Here is a 16,278-nt window from a genome sequence, read left to right as displayed (position 1 = left end):
AGATCACAAGTTCCGTGTTTATCACACCATTAAAAATGCACATATCACATGTTCTTCTTGCATAAAGAGATTGTTAGTTGCGATTATAGTGGTGGGATACATAAATAAGGTCGGCTACACCATATTTGCTCAAAATGTCTCATTTTAGGATATGCTGTAATGTGCATTTTGGGAAACTACTCAATTGACGCAAGACATTTTGCAGGAAAGATTGATTTATTCGTAAACATTAGTAATGTATGAATTGTTTTTTTTCCATTAATAAAATATTATATTTCCAATTGCACCGTCCTTCCTTGCAGGGGCGCTCGCAGAACTATTGGGGGGGGACAAAGAAAGTACTATATATTATCGGGAGCGGTCCTCAAGCAGGCATATACCATGTAGTTTTAAAGTCGATCCACTGCATCACGTTGACTATACAATCATCAACAGGCATGTTATCCACCTGCGAGGACGGAGTAACTAAAATAAAATATTTAAAGATGCGCAGCATTTCCTCAGGTTATTTAAACCTTTTATTTTTACACCCACTTATTATAAACGTTAGTGAAAAAATGCAAAACTCTTAATTTCGACCCGATTACAGATGAATATCAAACGAAATCGCGATAATGACAGCATACAGGCTTATCAGGCGGCATCCAAATATGCAAAGATGTTCAAAAAGTAGACCATAAATGGACCGTTTTCACCACAAACGGTCAACTTCGAAAATTGCCAAGCAGGTACTCGCGCAGACTTATTCCGAGTGAAACGTTACAGGATAAAATTAACGTAGGGAAAACAAATGTAGATACCTCTGCCATTCCACAAAAGATGCAAAAAATAATAGCGCTTACTGGGAAGCCACTCTTCAAGCATGCTCTTATAATAACCGTTCCTTTTTCACCGCTGTGTATCAATCCATCTACCGAATGTTCTGCAATCGAAACTTTCGCTGCGTTACTATACATGACGTATCGTTAAAACCTCTAACGCTCAGCGTGCGTACTTTCCGCTGGTCCGATGCCAGCCGGTTTCACGTCGGAAGGGGCCAAACATGTAGTAACCGGTCCGTCTGGCAATCTGGATTTTAGGCATATCGAGTAAATGTAATCTACAATTTTTTTTATGCTGTTAAAAGAAATATCAAAAACCAAGTGAGAAAAAAATTGTGAATTCTTTCTTGGGTGAAATTGAGATAACTCTCATTCAATCTGTGTACACTAGATATTTGAAACTCAAAACGATGACCTATTCTGTGTCTATGCGATGTCTGATGCCACACATGCTACATCGATTTTAAGCGTCAACGATTTATGTAGATGTCTGGAAGCCACCACAGGCTCAAAACTAAAAGTCAGGGGAAAGAACTATTCTATCAGATAGAAAAAAGATGCAATAGATGCTGATTTAATTATGAAATATATAACTATATTTCATGTAAATTTCCCCAAAATATAATAACCAATAACCACATGTGAAGATCAATAACAGGCATGCTCATATAGTATGTAGATATAATTAGTTAAAAAAAATTGAGGTTTCAGTTGGATACATTTATCTACACTAAAGGACGCTTGAGTTGAAAATTCAGAACTACAGAGTACAAACCTGGACATAATTCACGAAGTTGAGCTAAATGAACTAGTAACTGTTCAAATGCATTCTCCTAATGCGGATACATTTGGCCAAGTTTCAGTTATTGAAATTTACTGTTGAAACTCCTCTTTCCGGAGTAGACCTAATTCCATAAACATTTGTAAGATACCACAAACACGCATCTGCAGGATGTGTCTATATCTTATGCCGCCATTGATGAAAGTCGATCGACGAGGATTCTGAATCTTATGCATACCCATATTCAGACTGTTCTTCATTGGTTAGAATATGATATCCAGCCGCTAGATGAATCTAGAATCGGATAGACAGTGATCAGCATTGTCCTAGTAGGTAAATGGTATGTGTTATGCTAAATCTTATTGAAAAACATAAAGGCGGCATATATCAATCTTACTCTGTATTTGGCGTTATGTCAGGTGTATAATTTTATATTTAACCTTACATAGGGCTGGTATTTCTGACTACCTTAAATTACCATTGTGTTATCGACTCCATTTTGTTTTCTTGTGGGGGCCCCGAGTGGCCGAGTGGTCTAAAGCGCTCACCGTTCCGGATCACTGCCATCTCACCTCTGTCTGCGTGGGTTCGAGTCCAAGGCTCGGCTAGCGTGGGTACGTGGGAAAGCCTGCCAGTAGCTTGTCGTGGGTCGGTGGTTTTTCCTTGGGTTTTCCAGAGTTCTTCCTCCACCAGTTATACTGGCCGCCATGTATAGCCTATCTTGTGCTGAAAAATGGCGTTAAACCCCAGAACAACAACAACATCGTTTTCTTGTATGATCCATTGCAGGATGAGTTGGTTATGGACAGGATCAGTAGTAATTTTAGTTTACTAGCTGTTGGCTTGCTGAAATTTTGGCAAGTAATGATCCATCTGATTTCGCAATTTTCCATTTGCAACGTTGGTGGATTGAGTTTCAATGTTGATAGGACTTGAGGGGACGTTGTTTCAGCTTATTTCTGTGAAATTCGTTCACTGTCGTCACTGTTTTGGTTTCGAACAGCATCTCGCACTTGGTGACTAAGTATCCATTCTATATGATGGCTCCATTTGTATGGCCTACCAAGTGAGCACGTCACACCACGGATGTGGATAATGCTGCATTATCTTTCATGTAGGGGAGGTTGGATGAGCAGGTGAGTAGCCCTTTCATATATAGCGGAGACAACCTCAACTTACCAGTACTCGGATCAGACGATATAACGGACGGAGTTAAATTTCAAAGCAGCGTATAATATTGCGATCCGCGTGCCACTATCCACCACGTTTGCTGGTAACCGAGCCTACAAGGTAAAGGATTCGGTAGATACAGGTGAGGAAGATTGTGCACTCCTCTTTGAGCCTAGAACCTCTGCCCAAGTAATTGACGGAAATCATCATTCATCTCTGACACGATTTGTGTAACCTGTATTTAGTAAACATTATTTTGGTGAGTTGTCACTCCAGGTATCGGACACACAGAGACACTTACAATATCCATATTTCGTGTTTTGACAAGAACATACCTCTGGTGAATGTCTGCACCACCTTCTTTGACTTAAAAGCCAGATCGAAGCAGATTCCAATGTCTGTTAAAACGTTATCATTGCTTGCCTACGCAATTGTCTGCCAGGCTGACAAACTGGTAGTGACAACGCGTGGAGTCGTCCTGGGTAAAGCCCGTGTCATTGATAGAGCGACATATCATACGATGCCAACTTATTTACCTCATGCAGTCTGGTTTGGTGAGATGACAGTAGTCTGCGTTCATCCCAACTTAAACTATAAAACGCGACGGACCTGTTCTCTTGCCTTTTAGCGAATTTCGTGTGCACAACCATCGTCCCTTTCTTCCTTATCAATAGCATAGGTGGATATCGACCACAAGAAGGTATCTGTTTTACAAAAGGTGTCCTAGCTACTTCTATTCAATTGGGCGGTGGAGTATTCTCGCAATTGAACTTTCCATGTTTGCAACACGATTTTATTGGTTCCAAATGCCAACGCGATGCTCCGAACGGTCAGACATGAAACGAGGCAAAAACGAGTGTTTCACCAGCCTCGATTTGAGGGACGCATATTTTCATATCTTTTTTCACGCGGTATATTGCACGGATCTTCTTTAGATCAGACACTGTTTTCGTCTTTCAAACTAAGCCATCAACCCTTGGGAATTTAATCAAAACCTTGGACAGCGATATGCCTTTTAATGGACATATTCAATGCAAATGCAGCCAATCTGTACGATGACCATTAAATCTGGTAAGCATGTTCAGTCCGATACATGAACCACCTCACTCAATCTCCTCTCCCGACGGGGGCTTTTGTGAACGAGGACGAGTAGGATCTTGTCCCTTCTTGATATTTCGTCCATCCAGGACGAATTATTGATTCGTCTCTCCCACGATCGTCTCATCTCCTGCCACGTCCATAGCTCGGATCGTAGAACTACCAGTCTATCTCAGTCAAGACATCGAAATCGGCAAGAGAGTTCCTTTATGTCCTGTGTTGTAATCCCGATGTGATCTATTTCAATTGTCTGTTCGTGCGTCTCCTTCGGCTGGCCCCTTCTGTCAGTGTTCCCCTCTCCTCGGTCAATTACATAAGCTGACTTATACTGACCAAGATGCCAGACTTCTGGCGTAATTTTGGTGTATTTATGGAAGGAAAACGACCCAGATGATACCCAAACTAGAGAATACGATTTGCATAGATAATTGGCAGTTTGGGATAGGAGACTATGTCCTTGCTTAACGATGGTCTGAGACTGTCAGCGGCAGTGGACCCAGAGAAAAAAGCACCCTTGTATCAGCTTCATAGAGATACCGGCCATTTTTTAAGGTTACAGTTCCTGGAAGGACCTACTATACAGAAGGGTGGACTTGGCTTCTTTACAACAAGGTGGAACCGCAAACTGACCATCCTCATCTCTCTATTCCCGGATCATGAGGCCTGTCCCATCCATGTCCTATTGAACAGCTATGGTAGATGTGGGTTTATGTCTCCGCCATCTACCCTGAATCCCAAAGTTTCCAAATATGAGGGGCCATGACTGCACAATTGTTCTGATGTCCCCTCTCTTATGGGATATACCCCGAGTAAAAAATCTATTCAACCACGTTTCTGGGAAGATAATGACAACCCCCATCATACTCGAACAACCAAGTAGCCAGTCTTCTATTTTTGCCCGTATCATCATCTATTTCAAGCCTGGTTCATGTCAGGGCATCTTTGCCTGGGACTTGGATAATCCTCTTAGAGCATATCACCAGATAAAAAGACACCCACTTTAAAGGAAAGTGGTTGATATTTGTAGAGGGGTATCAGGCCAACATCATTATTACAGATGGAGCAACTATTCCTTAATATGACGACTCTTAGAAGAAAAAATGTTGACCATATTCAACATTAGATGGTATGGTTCCATGACATTCATCCACCCATAAAGAAAATATAGTGGCCACTACAAGGATTTGTTCTACGTCTTAGACAAGTTTGCCATTTCATGGCTGCACTCGCTTGCATGTTTCCCAAATAGAATGTTACATGGGTTTTCAATTGACTGAACATGTCTTCAGTTTGAGCCCTCGTCCACTTCCTCTTTGAAGCTTCTGCCTGACAGAACGTGTTCTTCAGAGCTTGATTTAGTGTGTAAGTTGAAAAAATTCGTGCTTTTTCTTTTGACCCCATTCATCTTCGATTCGATCAGTCAGTTGGAACATCGCAAAATTGTAACCTGGCAGTTTCTAAAAGCTGGTCCTAGAGTCTACATGCAATCAGATGATACTTGCATGCTTCCTATCTTGATAGGTCTGTCGAGGGTACCATACGTATTTGACTTGGTTCACGCATTCAGGTGCAGCCTGATTCTCATGGGAAATGTCAGCAGAGTTTATATACGGCTGATTCTTCTAGTCAAGGCGAGAAAGCAGGGTATGGTCTCTCAAATATGTGCAGCGTGTCTTCATTAGGAAATTCGATCAAAGTATTATCTAGCAGGAATATGTACGACTTGTGAAGATCATCATTCATAGAATATTGTAGTCACATGGCCTGTTCATAGAAACACAATCTTTGCTCAATGCATTTGTTTAAGGTCTTTGCTTTATTCCAGAGGGAAACTTATATCTGTTAGCCAACACGTTTGTATGAAGCCTTAAAGTGCTAAATTGCAGTAGTGGTGCTGACCTATTTTCAGTTGTGTTGCCTTCACGCTAAAATAGAAGTTGCTACAGTATATGCTGAATGCTACTAGTACTCGTTTGTGTGGGTGTGTGTGTGCATGTGTGTATATGAGTATATGTGATTTGGATTTTTAATGTAATTTAACCTTTCTTCAGTCATACTGCTATGATGCCTGCAATGTAACAGTTTATACAGATGTGCAAGTGAGATTCCGCTGAATGGAATCCTGTCGTCTCATTGGTTAAAGTAAATGATATCCTGTATTTATTTATAACTTATTTTCAGCTTGCCAATGAGAAGGTAAGCAGGCGTGATCAGGGCCATGTCGAGTGGTAGCATGGGAAAATGATTTGGCATTCCTTAAAGGTATAATACTATGTCAAACATTTGATAGGGATACACAGACGAATGCCTGAGCTAAATATCGGTACCAAATTTATTAAGCTACGCAAAGCATAACTGGAAATATTAGCATTTATTCTTAAAATAGGTCACTTGAGCAAGGAGACAAGTGTCCTCCCTTGTAATTTATTATATCAAAAGTGTATGACAGGTCAATTGTAAGCAGCAATACGAGCCCCTGTGACAAAAATGATTAAACTCAGAATACAATTTTGATCTAACAGCGTCTTGCAAATTCCACAAAGGATAACTTGCAGAAATCGGGCAGGAATAGTTGCCAACTTATAGCGGCGAAACAATATATCTGTGCCATGTATCGATATGATTCACCATACACAGCCTCCAATATGATACATACTGATACACATATGAACTCGACGGTCTATCCAATCTTTGGAAGGTAGGTGGTGCCATCTATGTACGTTGACATTCTGGTTGTATTTCCATTATGTAGATTAAGATAAACATAGTTATCATATATTTCTATGCAATTCTCATCGATGTGTGGATAACCAAAATACATTCGAACAGATTACCAGCTGGTTGTCTAAAAGTTTTATTAAACGTTTTAGGTCATTTAATGGTGTCTCCATTTAACTCACTCTAGCCACCAGGCCCCTTGTTTTGCACAACAAAAATGCTTTGAAAAATCCTACAACTAATTTCATGTCTCATTTAAACTTAAATGTCGCAAATAAATTTGGGAGACATTACGTCGTTATCTTCAAAACAGAAGAAATAATGCATTTTTCCTCATGCAAAGAAAATCTCATCAAAACAAATCTGAGCATGTGAATGAGGATAACTACTTACAACACCAAGTCTTATTCTATAATTGTTTTAAATGGTGATAAAATTGAGCAGTTTGAAATCTGCCCCATCACTGAATTATGTGCTAATTTTATGTATTTCATTGGCATCTTCATCCACTGGTTAAATATCTCTGCATAAAAAAGAAATTCCAAATTTGTTCCACATGGACAAATTAAGGAGAGATGCTGCCAGGATTTTGTCTTAAGGGAGACCTCCCCCTTTGTCGAAGAAACAAGGGGAATTGAAAAAACGAGGGTGAGGAAGCAACGACCATAGTTCAATATTTACATAAACTTATATACTTGTCTCTCTTGAAATCAACAGCTTTAAATGATGTCACCTCTAGTTGTATTAAAGCACTAATCTGTTAATTATTAATCCTTATATGTGGATGAATATTGTTTTGTGCATCCTTCTGAATGGGCATACACATATCTAGTTTTGTCAACTTAAATTTGTTGGGAAGCTCACCTTATGTACAATTTACCAGAGCTCACAAATATTTTTTTTTGGATACATCAGCTCCAAAATAGGATTTTTCACTAAAATAAATGGACTTTGTTGAATCAGTAGTTTACTATTATGCCATACTTTTTTTTTTATCTCTGCCATAATACCGTGTTAGAGTTTAGTAGATCAATGCCATAGTCTTCTTGTCCAGACCGAGGTACTGAAATAAAATGTCTTTATTTCTTAATTTCATTTTCTTTAACCATATTTATTAAATTTATCTTAAACCTGATATGATTTTGTAGCATATGATCCGCAGGGATAAACTGATTGAATTTTAATAAAAAAATGAAAATTGCATTATACTTTTAAATTCTCTTTATTTTTATGATGCTCGGTATTCTGCCCTTTCTAAATTTAATTTTGAAATACAACCAAAAGGTAGATTGACCGTAATGCCGACCATTTCTGTCCGTCCAACATGTAAATCAGACTCGTATTTAACACCATTTTCTGGCTCAGTCACTCACTGATATCTCCATAAACACTTTCCCAGTTCCAATGTATTTCATAACTTTACAAATTATTGTCATTATTACTATCATCAACCAGCATTTGCCAAATACAATTTTAATGAACCATGTTCAGGAAGCAGACATTTTGGTTTTTCCATGTGGCCTATATTTTAAACATGTGTTTGTAAAACTTCCCTCATAAAATGTTCAAACTATGCTATAATGCTTATTCCTGAACATGTTGCACCAATCAAATTTAGTTTAAATAGCATTCCTGTAATCCTTGAAGAACCAAGATGTGTAAACAGTTGCCTACCCGAAAAATACATGTCATGACAATTAAATAAAAATTATGTACTTCGCAGAGTATATTTTCATACGCGGGACATTGAACAAATTTGTGGGAGTTCTCCTATATCACCATTCTTCAAGTGCACAAATTCATACAAATTTCGCACGATAATCGCACATCCTGACAGCATCTCTGTTTAAGTATTCTACATATAATGAATTAATGAATTATGTGAAGTCTCTACGTTGCTTTGCCAACAATTCCTGTTTGTCACCAGGGAATAAGCTACATTAATTTATGATGGAAGGTTATTGTTTAACCTGGACTGGAACAAGCAATAACCACCAATGAGAATTCAGTGCAACACATTTCACTGTGCAATGCACTGGTAGTGTAGCTTTCAAATCATCCAAAGTAGTAATAGAAAGCTCACATAAAAGTGGTTATTAAAAGTTGAGTAAAATACTTCATTATATACGTGGAACATGTTTGGAATGTACATGTTGAATATACTACTAGTACTAGGCTAAAATAATTAGTACCGAAACGGGGGGGGGGGGGGGCAGATAACGAACCATGTCACTTTGTGTTAATTTGTAGATGGTGAGTCAGTATTCTTAATGGTATTAATTTGCTAATAAAAATGAGCACAGAGGAATTAAAATTTAACACAATTTTTACAAGGCAAACTAATAATAATTATTCATGACTCCTAAAGACGAAAATAGTTTGCATAGGTTAGTATCGTTTGGTATCAATTCTATGTGTCTTGTGTCAATATTTGCATCGATACAGAAAAAGTATTAAAATATCAATGAATCTTTCACCTCTGCTAACTTACTTAGAAAATGGTTAATGGTCAATCAGCTATTTAAACACTTGCCTATGAATGTGCAAGAGTTTGTTTACTGGTGTAATTTATATCAACACCAACCATTTGATGGCTCAAAGCCTACATTTTGCCTTGAGCAATATATAACAACACTGGAACTAACCAGTCATTTTTGCTTTCCTAACACAAAAAGGCGAAATTTACATTATTTTAGGTAACTTAGTTGCCCACTTTGCCTGGTAGTGTGACCTTTGCTCTTGTCTCATTGTAGTTCTTACTTTTATAGAGACACCATCTCTACTTCACCCATATTCTTAAATAAAGATGAGATGGGATGATGAAATGAGATGAGATAAAATAAGACTTCTTTATTTCAAACAACCAGTCCATAGTTCATACATCTAAATTAAAAAGTAAAAGCATTGTAAACATAAAAGATCATATATATATATATATATATATATATATATACACATATATTTATTTATTTATTAATTCTGTACAAGTAACCATGAAAGCCTCCTGAGGACCTTTAGTCTTGATTTCAAGGACTGACTATTGCATTTGTATAAGAGAGAACAAGATATTTACATTTTAAAATGTATTCCATTTTTATGAAATTTCTTGTCATCCATGCTTCATGTAAAAAGTTTTGTGAATCTTCAGGCCAAGACTATGCCTGGATATATTATCAGAAATGTGACATATAAATTGTTTTTCTTTAGTATGTATCCTTGTGTGTTTTGTATGAAACTTCAGGTCAAGTCTATGCCTGGACATTTTTATCAGAAATGTATCATATGAATTGGTTTTCTTTAGTATGTATCCTTGTGTGTTTTATATGAAACTTCAGGTCAAGTCTATGCCTGGACATTTTATCAGAAATGTATCATATGATTTGGTTTTCTTTAGTATGTATCATTGTATGTCTTACATGAAACTTCAGGTCAAGACTATGCCTGGACATTTTATCAGAAATGTATCATATGAATTGGTTTTCTTTAGTATGTATCCTTGCATGTTTTAGATGAAACTTCAGGCCAAGACTATGCCTGGAGATTTTTTCAGAAATGTATTATATGAATTGGTTTTCTTTAATATGTATCCTTGTGTGTTTTATATGAAACTTCAGGCCAAGACTATGCCTGGAGATTTTATCAGAAATGTATCATATGAATTGGTTTTCTTTAGTATGTATCCTTGTGTGTTTTATATGAAAGTTCAGGCCAAGACTATGCCTGGAGATTTTATCAGAAATGTATCATATGAATTGGTTTTCTTTAGTATGTATCCTTGTGTGTTTTATATGAAACTTCAGGGCAAGTCTATGCCTGGACAATTTTATCAAAAATGTATCATATGAAATGGTTTTCTTTAGTATGTATCCTTGTGTGTTTTGTATGAAACTTCAGGTCAAGTATATGCCTGGACAGTTTATCAGAAATGTATCATATGAATTGGTTTTCTTTAGTATGTATCCTTGTGTGTTTTGTATGAAACTTCAGGTCAAGTCTATGCCTGGACATTTGTATCAGAAATGTATCATATTAATTGGTTTTCTTTAGTACGTATCCTTGTGTGTTTTATATGAAACTTCAGGTCAAGTCTATGCCTGGACATTTTATCAGAAATGTATCATATGATTTGGTTTACTTTAGTATGTATCATTGTATGTCTTACATGAAACTTCAGGTCAAGACTATGCCTGAACATTTTATCAGAAATGTATCATATGAATTGGTTTTCTTTAGTATGTATCCTTGCATGTTTTAGATGAAACTTCAGGCCAAGACGGGGCCCCGAGTGGCCGAGTGGTCTAAAGCGTTCGCCGTTACGGCTCACTGCCATCTCACCTCTGTCTGCGCCGGTTCGAGTCTCAGATTCAGCCAATGTAGATATGTGAGAAAGCATGCCAGTAGCTTCTCGTGGGTCGGTGGTTCTTTCCGGGGTTTTCCCGGGTTCTTCCTCCACCATTAATACTGGCCGCCATATATAGCCTATTGTGTGCTGAAAAATGGCGTTAAACCCCACAACAACAACAACAATCAGGCCAAGACTATGCCTGGTGATTTTTTCAGAAATGTATCATATGAATTGGTTTTCTTTAATATGTATCCTTGTGTGTTTTATATGAAACTTCAGGCCAAGACTATGCCTGGAGATTTTATCAGAAATGTATCATAGGAATTGGTTTTCTTTAGTATGTATCCTTGTGTGTTTTATATGAAAGTTCAGGCCAAGACTATGCCTGGACATTTTATCAGAAATGTATCATATGAATTGGTTTTCTTTAGTATGTATCCTTGCATGTTTTAGATGAAACTTCAGGCCAAGACTATGCCTGGTGATTTTTTCAGAAATGTATCATATGAATTGGTTTTCTTTAATATGTATCCTTGTGTGTTTTATATGAAACTTCAGGCCAAGACTATGCCTGGAGATTTTATCAGAAATGTATCATATGAATTGGTTTTCTTTAGTATGTATCCTTGTGTGTTTTGTATGAAACTTCAGGTCAAGTATATGCCTGGACAGTTTATCAGAAATGTATCATATGAATTGGTTTTCTTTAGTATGTATCCTTGTGTGTTTTGTATGATACTTCAGGTTAAGTCTATGCCTGGACATTTTATCAGAAATGTATCATATGAATTGGTTTTCTTTAGTATGTATCCTTGTGTGTTTTATATTAAACATCAGGTCAAGACTATGCCTGGACATTTTATCAGAAATGTATCATATGAATTGGTTTTCTTTAGTATGTATGCTTGTGTGTTTTTTATGAAACTTCAGGCCAAGTCTATGCCTGGACATTTTATCAGAAATGTATCATATGAATTGGTTGTCTTTAGTATGTATCCTTGTGTGTTTTATATGAAACTTCAGGCCAAGACTATGCCTGGAGATTTTATCAGAAATGTATCCTATGAATTGTTTTTCTTTAGTATGTATCCTTGTGTGTTTTATATGAAACTTCAGGTCAAGACTATGACTGGATATTTTATCAGAAATGTATCATATTAATTGGTTTTCTTTAGTATGTATCCTTGTGTGTTTTATATGAAACTTCAGGTCAAGACTATGCCTGGACATTTTATCAGAAATTTATCATATTAAATGGTTTTCTTTAGTATGTATCCTTGTGTGTTTTATATGAAAGTTCAGGCCAAGACTATTCCTGGACATTTTATCAGAAATGTATCATATTAAATGGTTTTCTTTAGTATGTATCCTTGTGTGTTTTATATGAAACTTCAGGCCAAGACTATGCCTGGACATTTTATCAGAAATGTATCATATGAATTGGTTTTCTTCAGTGTGTATCCTGGTGTGTTTTTTCAAATGAGAAAATGTTTACACAAACTTCACATTTGAATGGTTTTTCTCCAGCATGTATCACCATGTGCTTCTTTAAATCACCACTCCAACTAAACATTTTATCACAAACACCTATATGAATGATTTTTCTTCAGTATGTATTTTCATACGTCCATTTAAGCTAGAACTCTGGCTAAACATTTTATCACAAACTTTACACTTAAATGGTTTATCTCCGGTATGTATTCACATGTGCACATTCAAGGTTGACACCCTATCAGATAGTCTGTTACAAATTTCACACTTGAATGATTTTTCTTTAGCATGTAACCTCTTGTGAGCATTCATACTGGAACTGTGGCTGAACATTTTTTCACAAACATCACATCAGAAGAATGTTTTTTCTCCAGTATGAACCCTTATGTGCTCTTTTAAGCTACAACTATAGCTGAACATTCGAGGCATATCTCACATTTGAATGGCCTTTCTCCCGTATGTAACCGCATGTTCTCCTTCAAATTTGAGTGCCTACTAAACAATTTATTGCAAACTTCACAACTGAATGTTTTTTTCTCCAGTATGTACTTTCAAGTGTACCTGTAACTTATCACTTGCAGTAAACATTTTATCACAAACGTCACATTTGAATGGTTTTCCTCCACAGTGTATTCTCATGTGCTTCTTCAATGTGGCATTATCTCTAAACAGTTTATCACAAACTTCACAAATGAATGTTTTTTCTCCAGTGTGTATCTTCATGTGGATATTTAAATTTCAACTTCTACTAAACAATTTAGTGCAAACTTCACACTTGAATGGTTTCTCTCCTGTATGTACCCTCAAATGGATTGTCATTGTAGAAATGTAGCTGAAAACTTCACACTTGAATGGCTTTTCATTATCTTGTAATCTCTTGTGCTCTTTCAATCCTGAAATGATTTCATTACAAATTTTAGCTATGAATACCGTTTCAGCTGTATTTCATCTTAAGGTATGTTCTCCTGGAATAGAGTCACTTCCAGCACAGGGGCTCGTTACAAAGAAAATCAAGGGATGGGGGTTCTAACCTGTAATTATAATATTACAGGTTAGAACCCCCATCCCTTGATTTTCTTTGTAACGATGATTACAGGTTAGAACCCCCATCCCTTGATTTTCTTTGTAACGAGCCCCTGTGCTTCCAGCTCAGTATCCGCAATGTAGTTCTAGTCTATTTTTAGGACATTTTTTTTCCTCTCTCATTTTGGTAGTGATAGAATAGTTATATCTATGCATTCTTGGTAGGGATTTAAAGGTAATTGCGTATTCTTGAGAATATGAGCTTATGGTGTGATTGCCTGTGTGTATTTCGGCGGCAGTGCATAATGAGTAATAAGGCCTTGGTGATGATCCGGAAGTGAAATATCTGTTCTGTTTACATGCTGCTCTGTTGACAGTGTAGCATCTCAAAAAATAGCTGGTCAACTTTTGACAAAAACTTCACCGTGAAGTCATCTTTGAAGGTGTTTTAGATTAACATATGATTTGTATTGATTGTCACACAGTGAAAAGGTCAGTACTGAGAAACAAATGTTGAGAACATATAGTAAAATTAATTGTGTTTTGTGGCCAATTGCACGTTGCTTTGTTTACAGTCCAGCTTCTAAAAATATGCCGGGGAGCCTTAGTCCTAAAACCACGTAAGACATCGCCCGATATTTTTTTTCTGGGGTGGGTGGGGGTGATCGGTCTTACCGCCTAACTAACGGCACTGTGTGGCGTGTTTTGATGTCGACTAAAAGTGTAACCAAAGTCAAATTTTCAGAAGTATCACACACAACTGGCAACCAATAACGACTCTTTCCTACACAGTAAAGTTACAATGTTTTGTCAGACTTTATTTACTCTAATGTCTTTTCTGTAATAAATTAAAATTCTCACAAAAGAAATGGACTTGTTTTAAAGTTTTGTTGGCCTACATTTCAGTTGGCTTGAAAGTGATGAAAGCCGGAAATGCCGAAATCGGGTTAAGTGGAAATACTATTTTTTAACGAAAAATTTAAAAATTTATTTGCATTTTGGAATTTTAAGCAACGTTTCGTTCCGTTCAAGATACATATCCCTCACATTAACATACTTAAACATATTTCGGCATACCTCGACTACTGTCGCATTGCAACAAATTCAAATATATGTCAGTGGAACACGAACATGAGTCCATTGCTAGTGTCATATTTTCATTCCGCCAGGATAAAGACAGCACAGTAAGTATATTAATTACACATAAATTGGTGGGAGAGTGTCGACATAGGCTGCCAAGTATGTGAGATATTCCTGAAAGTTTTACTACTCATTCCGAGACATCGGAATACGCTATAGCGAAGCCTTTATTTGGTTAGTAAGACATATCGCTAAAACAAGAGCAGCATGTGCTATGTCTTACATTGTAGGACTAGGGGAGCCTTTGACATGAACTTCACTGTGATGTCATCTTTGAAGGTATTTTAGATTAACGCATGATTTGTATTGATTCTCACACATTGGAAAGTTCAGTACGGAGAAACAAATGTAGAGAATATATAGCAAAATGAATTGTGTTCTATATCCTCCCGCAGGGCGTGTATCGTTGCTTAAAATTGACCTGTCATACATGTACTATATAATAATTACAAGGGAGGACATACTGAATGGAATACTGTCCTTTCATTGGTTAAAAGAAAAATAAATCCTTTATTTATTTTTAACTTATTTTCAGTTGGTCAATAGAAGGCTGTATTCCATTCAGAGCGATGTTTTTGCATATTAGGCGGGCGCGATCAGGTACATGTCGAGTGGTACTGTGGGAAAATGATTAGGCAAACCTTATAGGTATTATATTAAGTCAAACTTTTGACAGGGATACACAGTCGAATTCCTGAGCTAAACATTGGTACCGAATTTATTACGTTACGAGAAATGTGGCTTGAAATAAGAAAGGAGATAAGCGTCCTCCCTTGTAGTTATTATATAGTACATGTATGACAGGTCAATTTTAAGCAACGATACGAGCCCCTCCCTGTGTGTCCTCATGGCAATATCGCTAAATAACCACCGCGAGGTATATTTATTCCGATAATGATCTCGATTACTTAAACGCATGGAATCAATCATAATTTTAGTCAGGTTCTCCGCTTTTTATGCTCATTACGTTGCCCTCCAAAATACAAATATAGCGTAGTGCAACGCAGAGAGCACACGAAAAAGCAGAGAACCAGACTACCATACTTTGAAAGCCATACTGGAGAAAAGAAACAAGAAAGAAAAAAAATGTTTGATATTATTCACATCTACTGCAATCAAATAATCATACCTTCAAATATATGATGGAATTTCCATTGACTGAAGTTCCAAAAAAATATTTTAACACAATTTACGAACAGTTACTGAGAGCCAAAATTGCATCTTGGAAAATAGTGCTTATCGTGCTAAGAGTTCAAGATCAGTTGTATCCGTAAATGTAGAGAAAGGTGAAAAAATAATATTTTAATTGATATGTGCAGCTGGAAAATATGTTAATATTTGCACGTTTTCTGTGTTCAGCGCGTTGCAAATAATATAACCAAATCTGCTTTCTTTAAGATATACAAACAAAAATAACTTTTCATTAGTGTTGAAGAGAGACAACTGTCTCTTTGTCAAGAGTTAATTAAGTATTTATCCCGCTTGCTATTATATAATATTATATTACTAGCTATTTATTAAATTTGTTTTTTATCATTCTGAGACTTTCGTTGACAATGAAATAGAAACTACCGGAATTACTATAATATATAATCTTCCGGAGGTTTCACCACTGCCAAGACACATATGACATTCGCCAAACACCGGACATATAAGAAAATTTTATGTTGATCAAAATGTCAAGATAAAAT

General features: G+C 36.7%; 1 long non-coding RNA gene across 1 annotated transcript; it reads right to left on the bottom strand.

Moving 5' to 3' along the window:
* Nucleotides 1-9,423: 9,423 nt before the first annotated feature.
* On the bottom strand, nt 9,424-15,150 carry LOC149784611 (uncharacterized). The gene is made up of 2 exons (XR_016413899.1): nt 14,811-15,150; nt 9,424-13,317 (listed from the first exon to the last, which is right to left on the bottom strand). It is a non-coding gene; the product is annotated as an uncharacterized LOC149784611 (long non-coding RNA).
* Between the last annotated feature and the right edge of the window lie 1,128 nt (nt 15,151-16,278).

Source organism: Sinohyriopsis cumingii, chromosome 14 (genome assembly GCF_028554795.1).
Source record: "Sinohyriopsis cumingii isolate HCF-2022 chromosome 14, ASM2855479v2, whole genome shotgun sequence".
In the NCBI taxonomy this organism is placed as follows: Eukaryota; Metazoa; Mollusca; class Bivalvia; order Unionida; family Unionidae; genus Sinohyriopsis; species Sinohyriopsis cumingii.
Note: the sequence above shows the minus strand (reverse complement) of the source record. Positions and strands in the feature narration are given on the sequence as shown.